Genomic DNA, 8,326 nt, shown 5'->3' with positions numbered 1-8,326 from the left:
GAATGGTAGAGAGACCAGCGAGAAAGAAGAGCAGTCGCCGAACTAAAAATCACACCCACCGGTGAAGGATGATTGCGTCAAACCACCTGATTTCAATTTCGCCAAATCCCCCAACAAAGAACAACCGCCATTACAAAACCAAAGACATTTTTATGTTCCAAAATAGCCGTCATTGCAAGCTATTGTAGATAGGTGTTTATTATTTGTTGTTACTGGTAACCGATAAATATTAATTAATTTTCCTTCCAAAATAATTATTAGCATGTTGTTTCTTAATTCTAATCAGTCACTTTATATCTATTGTATTGAGCAAAAGGATAAAAAAAAAAGTAGGTGCAAAAACAGAATCAACAAGGGCAGTAAGTTAAATTTAGGTATGTCTTTTTTTTTTTTTTTTTTCTTTAAATCAAAAATCGGTAAATAAGAAAACAAGAGAAGAAATTGAGAAGAAAGTAACTGCATATTTTTTGTTGAAATAATGCATAGAAAAATAAGGTTAATGATATATCTGAGTTTTCTTTCTTTATATAGAAAAAGAAAAAGATTCTTTTAACCTAACTCATCCACCTAACCTTTATATATGGTTAATTAACCAACCTATACTAACTAATGATACACATGTGACATGCAGAAATGTAATTGAAAGTATCTCGATGATGTGAAGTAAACAAACCCGACTTGGAAACCATATCTTGAAACATAGGTTTGGCCAACGGTTTTGTAAAAAATATATGCTAGATGATTTGTCATAGAAACCGGCAGTACATGAACTTTGTCAACCTCAACCTTATCCTGGATAAAGTTATAATCTAATTGTATATGCTTAGTCTTTTTATGAAAAGTAAGATTATTAACAATATAGATCACAGATTGATTGATACAAAATAATGAAACAACGTGTGTATACTGAATTCAAATGAAATCTAACATGTATAAAAACCATTGAACTTCACCAGTAGTAAGTGCAAGAGCGACATATTCTGCTTCACTAGAGCTTATTGCCACTATGTGTTAATTCTTGTTTTTCCGTGCTATGAGAGGATCACTTTGAAAAATAGTAGGCAATGACTGATATTCTAGTACCCATATAGCTCCCCTAATCTGCATCATTAAAGGCATTTAACTGCACAAATTTGCTTGGATAAAACAGTATGTGTGTTGGTGTTTTCCTTAAGATACCTTAACACCATGTTCAAAGCCCACGTTATGTATATTTGTAAAACAGTCAAAGAATTGATTCAAAGTGTTCACTGATATGAACTTTATAAGTTCATAATTTGTTCAAAGTTTAGTATTTCATTTTGATAATTTGAGTGTTTATTATGTGATTTGTTAGTGTTTTATCCTTGTTTTAGTGTTATGTTTTGTGTAGGAAAATTGTCAAATAGATGCATGAACATTCACATTTTGAGATGAAAATCAGCTGAAACACGCCCACGGAAAAAAGCACGCTCATTGGATTAAAGAGGCTTGGATTGCAGGAATTTCCAGAACGCGCTCGCGGAAAATAACGCGTCCGCGGAATTTTCCAGAATTGCTGTAAAGTTATGTCTCTTTGTCAAAAGTCACATTCTTCCATCCAAAAGACATGTCTATCTAGAGTGGTGTTTCAAGGGGTGTCTCTACATTTAAAAGAACATAATTGCTGGATGTTTAAAGGATGAAAAATTACTTGAAGAAGAACACAAGAGATCAGAAAGAAAAAGAGACTTGAAGGTCAATTGCATGTTTAAAGCATTTTGAAGAGAAGTTAGAGATCAAGAAGAAAGAAGACATTAATGTAAAAAGGATAGAGAGATCATCCTTCACTATTCTCCTTCTTCTTTACTTCTTGTATTTACAATTACATTCTATATGATAATTACTATCCACTTCAGTTTGTTCAATTGACTTAGTTTAATCTAACTTACAATATTCTTTTCATAATACATGGTTCAGTTAAGATCTTAATTAGTCTTTATAGTTAGGAATATGATCGAGAGACAATTCCTTAACGAAATTTATGAAGAATTGATTATCTTTTATCCCTAGAGAGATCAGGATAAAAAAGATAGTTGTCATATGTTGATTATTGAATTAGTAATGTTTATGATTGATTAGTTGATTCAACAAGTGAGAACTGAGAATTAATATCATCGTTTTATATTACTAAGTACTCTAATTTATGTCGAGAGAGTAGGTTAGAATTATATACAACTTAACTTGTAATCGTTAGATTGAATAAGTATAATTAAGCAATTCATTAAGTTTTTATCATCTGTCTCTGACTTGTTATTCAAATGCATATTTAAGTTTGATCTTTAGATTCAAGTAATTAGATTAGTTTTAATTAGATAATTAACAACATTCTTATATTTGATTTCTGTAAACAAAAGAAACGGATTAAGTGATAGTGAGTAATAACTTTGTTCCTCGAGGGATCGACATCTTTTATTACTACAAGGAAACTGTGCACTTGCAGAAATTCCTCAACAAGTTTTTGGCGCCGTTGCCGGGGAGCAATTCTGTTTATTGCTATTATTTTACTTAGTCTAACTTTTGGATTACAGTCATTTTATTTTTATTTTTTTTACTGATATTTTTTTCTTTTCAATTTTGCAGATTTTTTTTAATTCAAGTACATGCCTAGGACAAGAAGTTCCAAGGAAAAGCTTGAAACATTTATCCCAGAGATTGAAATTTTTTGTAAACAGAAACGAAAAACAAAAAAATTGAAAGACAAGATGGCAAATCTACCCGAGCAAAGACTTATGGATTATGCCATTCCAGCAGTGAATGGGGCGCAACAAGGAGTGGTTCGTCCGACGGTTAATGCAAATCAATTTGAAATAAAACCAGCTTTACTTCAAATGATGCAAAATTGTATCCAATTTTATGGTTTGCCAAATGAAAATCCAAACTCTCATTTAGCAAATTTTTTGGAGATATGTGATACATTTAAAATTAATAATGTTCCTACCGAAGCAATTAAGCTTCGGCTTTTTCCATTTACTTTAAAGGATAAAGCCAAAGCTTGGTTAAATTCATTACCACCAGGATCCATTACAACTTGGGATCAATTGGCACAATCATTTTTATCCAAGTATTTTCCTTTGGCAAAAACAGCCAAGTTGATAAAGGAAATTACTACATTTACACAATTTGATTCTGAATCATTATATGAAGCATGGGAACGTTTTAAGGATTTGCAGCGGAGTTGCCCCCATCATAACCTTCCAAGAGAGTTACTTATACAGACTTTCTACAATGGAGTTAATCCTGCCACCAGAACCATTATTGATTCAGCATCCGGAGGATCACTTATGAGGAAAACTACTACTGATGCCTATGATTTATTGGAAGAAATGGCTACTAACAATTGCATGTGGCCAAGTGAGAGAGCAAAGGAATCATCTTCTCAACCTATGAAAGGAATTATTACTACTGACCCAATGACTGTTTTGCAGGCACAAATTTCAGCATTAACCAAGAAGATTGAGAAAATGAGTATGGGTAATCAACCAACTTGTACAATGTGTGGACAAAGTGGACATTATGAACTTGAATGTCCCTTGGGACAACCAAGTACAGAGGAGCAAGTTAATTATGTCCAAGGACAAGCACGGGGAAATCCATATCCTAATAATTACAGTTCTGGTTGGAGGCCTAATCAAAATTCCTCATGGTCAAATAATCCAAATCGTGGGCAAAATATCCAACAACCACAAGATCGGTTCGGATTACTTGAAATGAAGATGGATAAATTCTTGGAGGGAATTAATAAAAAAATAAATTCCCAAGATGAGATCACTAAAAGCCTTGAATCCAAGTTTGATCAAATTGCAAAGAACCATTCATCATCTATTCATAATCTGGAGGTCCAACTTGGGCAACTAGCCAATGCAATTCCATCTCGAAACCAAGGAAATCTCCCAAGCAACACTGAAGGAAATCCAAGGGACTTGAAAGCTGTTACATTAAGATCCGGTAATCAATATACATTTCACAATAATTCAAATGATATCTTGTCGGATGATTCAAATGAGAAAATAGAAATTCAGTCACCAAGTTCTAGTGAAGATATAGGGAATTCTGAAATTCCCAAAGTGCCTACTGAAAAAGGGGCTGAAAATGTTATATCATCACCACCATCAATTCATCAACCTCATCCACCTTTTCCTCAAAGGCTCAACAAGAAGAATATGGATAAGCAATTTCTAACTTTTCTTGATAAATTGAAAAATTTGAATATTAATTTATCTTTTATTGAGGCTATCACACAAATTCCAAATTACACCAAGTTTTTAAAAGACTTGATTTCAAAGAAGCGTAATTGGGAAGATGTATCTACTATCTCCCTAACGGAAGATTGTAGTTCCATTATCACAAGTGCTATGCCAACAAAACTTAAAGATCCTGGGAGTTTCACTATCCCGTGCAAATTAGGGAATATAGAATTCCCTAGATGCTTATGTGATCTAGGGGCAAGTATCAACCTGATGCCCCTTTCCATTTTTAAGAAACTTGGTTTGGAAGATGTTAAACCAACTTCTATGGTTCTTCAACTAGCGGACCAGTCAATTAAAAAACCTTATGGCATAGTTGAAGATGTACTTGTGAAAGTGGACAAGTTTATTTTTCCTGCAGATTTTGTGATTCTGGATTTTTCTTTTGATGCTAATTGTCCACTAATTTTGGGTAGACCATTTATGAACACTGGAAGAGCATTAATTGATGTCTCTGAAGGGAAATTGATCTTGAGGATTGGTGAGGATACTATGGAATTTCATATAAACAAAGCTCTAAAATATCCCATGGATGAAAATGTGTGTATGAAAGTAGATGTGGTTGACAACTGTGTGAAAGAGGTATTTGAAATCAGCACACAAGAAAATGTTCCTAATGAAAGTGAAGACATTGAAGAGGATGGTGAAGTTAGTCTAAAACCAGAAGTTCTACACCGGAATGAAGCCCCAATTCCACCATCCATTGTAAGTCCACCTGTTGTTGAATTAAAACCATTACCATCCCATCTGAGGTATGCATTTCTTGGTCCTAACGATACTCTTCCTATCATCATTTCTAACAAACTTAATAAAGATCAAGAATTGAAACTTTTAAAAGTTGTTGAAAAACGAATAAAGAGTATAGGTTGGCAGATTTCAGATTTAAGAGGAATAAGTCCTAATGTAGTAATGCATAGGATTCATATGGAAGAAAAACACCAACCTAAAGCGGATAGGCAAAGAAGACTAAATCCAAACATGAAGGAAGTAGTTAAGAAAGAAATAATTAAACTACTTGATGCTGGCATAATATATCCCATATCAGATAGTGAATGGGTTAGTCCAGTGCAGTGTGTACCAAAAAAGGGTGGGATAACAGTTGTAAAAAATGATAAAGGAGAGTTGATATCTACACGAACCACGACTGGATGGAGAGTTTGTATAGATTATAGAAAATTAAACTTAGCAACTAGGAAAGACCATTTTCCCTTACCATTTATTGACCAAATGCTAGAACGAATTGCTGGTCATGCATTTTATTGTTTCTTAGATGGATTTTCTGGGTACTTCCAAATCTTTATATATCCAACTGACCAAGAAAAAACAACATTTACATGTCCCTACGGTACCTTTATCTATAGGAGAATGCCGTTTGGATTATGTAATGCACCAGCAACTTTTCAAAGGTGCATGACTTCAATATTTGGGGATATGATAGAGCATATTATGGAGGTGTTTATGGATGATTTTTCTGTCTATGGTGATTCATTTGACTCATGTTTGTCTAATTTAGATAAAGTATTGGCTAGGTGTGAAGAATCTAATTTGGTCCTTAATTGGGAAAAATGCCATTTTATGGTTGAAGAAGGGATTGTGTTGGGACATAAAATATCAGCCAAAGGCATAGAAGTTGATAGGGCTAAAACAGAGATGATAGAAAGATTACCCCCACCTAATTCAGTAAAAGGTATCAGATCATTCCTAAGACATGCCGGATTTTATAGGAGATTCATTAAAAACTTCTCTTTAATAGCAAAACCATTAACAAATCTCTTGGTGAAAGATGCTAAATTTGATTTTGGAGATGATTGTTTGAAGGCTTTTGAGACTTTAAAAAATGCCTTAGTAAGTGCACCTATAATCACAACTCCGGATTGGAATTTACCTTTTGAGATAATGTGTGATGCTAGTGATCTAGCCATAGGGTGTGTTTTAGGCCAAAGAAGAGAGAACAAATTACATGTCATTTCTTATGCAAGTCATACTTTAACAGGTGCTCAATTAAACTACACAACTACAGAAAAAGAAATGCTTGCTGTAGTATATGCGTGTGATAAGTTTAGGTCATATTTATTGGGTTCTAAAGTGATAATATTTACTGACCATGCGGCACTTCGTTATTTATTTGCAAAAAAGGATGCAAAACCACGCCTCATTCGGTGGGTTTTGTTATTACAAGAATTTGATATTGTAATTAGAGATAAGAAAGGCACAGAAAATTCAGTGGCGGATCATTTATCCCGCCTTGAGGATAAAAATGGACCTATTGGAGATACGTCTGGAATCAATGATGATTTTTCGGACGAAGCATTAATGTTAGTTAGGCATTTGACTGCACCTTGGTATGCTGATTTCGCTAACTTTCATGCTGCAGGAATCACTCCCCATGATTTTACATATCAACAGAGAAAGAAATTTCTTTCTGATTCCAAACATTACTTTTGGGAGGAACCATACTTGTTTAAAGTCTGTGGAGATGGACTCATTAGGAGATGTGTGAGTGAGGACGAATATATTGATATCTTAACCACTTGTCATTCTAGTCCATATGCAGGCCAGCATGGAAGTTTAAAAACAGCATCTCGTGTCCTTGAATGTGGTTTTCATTGGCCAACATTATTCAAAGATGCACGTGATTTTGTGCAAAGATGTGATCGATGCCAACGAGTCGGCAATATAATTAAGAGGGATTCTATGCCATTAACCAACATGTTAGAGGTAGAGTTGTTTGATGTATGGGGAATAGACTTTATGGGTCCTTTTCCTACTTCTTTTGGGCAGAATTATATTCTAGTGGCTGTGGACTATGTGTCCAAATGGGTAGAGGCAATCGCCTCGCCAACAAATGATTCTAAGGTAGTAACTAAGTTCTTAAAGAAATTATTTACTCGATTTGGAGTTCCTAGAGTCATCATAAGTGACGGAGGTACGCATTTCATTAATCGTACTTTTGATGCTTTGCTTAGGAAATATGATGTTCACCATAGGGTATCTACACCATATCATCCACAAACTAGTGGCCAAGTGGAGATATCTAATCGAGAATTAAAATGGATTCTTGAGAAAATCGTTTCCAGTTCACGAAAAGATTGGTCACAAAAATTGGACGATGCCCTATGGGCATATCGTATAGCATTCAAAACTCCCATTGGCATGTCACCTTATAGGTTAATTTATGGAAAAGCATGCCATTTTTCCGTTGAATTGGAGCACAAGGCCTATTGGGCTATAAAAACACTTAACTTTGATATGTCTAAAGCCGGATTTAAAAGAAAATTACAATTAAACGAGTTAGATGAATTGCGGCTTTTCTCATATGAAAATGCTAAACTCTATAAAGAACGAACTAAGAAGTGGCATGATGCACATATTCATGTTAAGCATTTTAATATAGGGGATAAAGTTCTTCTATTTAATTCAAGGTTAAAACTATTTCCGGGTAAACTTAAATCTCGGTGGAGTGGTCCGTTTGAAGTTGTAAAAGTCTTTGACCATGGGGCTTTGGAATTAAAAAATTCGAAGGGCGAAATATTTAAAGCCAATGGACAACGATGTAAAATTTATGTTGACGATAAAATTCTTAGTCGGGAGATTTCGATCATTAAATTCATAAAGTAAGAATAAGTATTTATAAGTTAAGTTTTATTTAAAAAAAAAGAAAAAAAAATATATAATACCACTATCTCAAAATGAGAGCAGCGTGAGACAAAGTTCCACAGCTATGCTCCCATTTGTGCCGCGCGCGGAACAAAGCACGCACGCGGTACATATTAGTGTCTCTCTGTCTCGCGCGCGGAATTTTCCGCGACCGCGGAAGAGAGACACCCAATTTTATTTAAGGGTTGCGTGTACAGCTCTAACAAAAGAAAGAGCTGTACACGCCACCAACATCACTTTCCTTTTGGAAAGTGCTGTTGACATTATATAATATAAAAAAAACAAATTTATTATTTACTTTATTTATTTATTTTGTTTTATGTTTTTATTATTACTTATTCATCCTTTTTCTCTTCTCTCTTGCTTAAACCCTAACCTTAGAAATCTCTAAATTTTCAAATTGG

The 8,326-nt window shown here is 34.2% G+C and overlaps 1 non-coding gene across 1 annotated transcript; it reads right to left on the bottom strand.

The window, feature by feature from the left end:
* Positions 1–3,107: 3,107 nt before the first annotated feature.
* LOC136215844 (small nucleolar RNA R71) lies at positions 3,108–3,214 on the bottom strand. Its single transcript, XR_010682847.1, has one exon. It is a non-coding gene; the product is annotated as a small nucleolar RNA R71 (small nucleolar RNA).
* Positions 3,215–8,326: the final 5,112 nt, after the last annotated feature.

The sequence above is a fragment of the Euphorbia lathyris genome, chromosome 1, assembly GCF_963576675.1.
Source record: "Euphorbia lathyris chromosome 1, ddEupLath1.1, whole genome shotgun sequence".
Taxonomy (NCBI): Eukaryota; Viridiplantae; Streptophyta; class Magnoliopsida; order Malpighiales; family Euphorbiaceae; genus Euphorbia; species Euphorbia lathyris.
The sequence above is the reverse complement of the archived record's forward strand: the minus strand, read 5'-3'. Positions and strand labels throughout refer to the sequence as shown.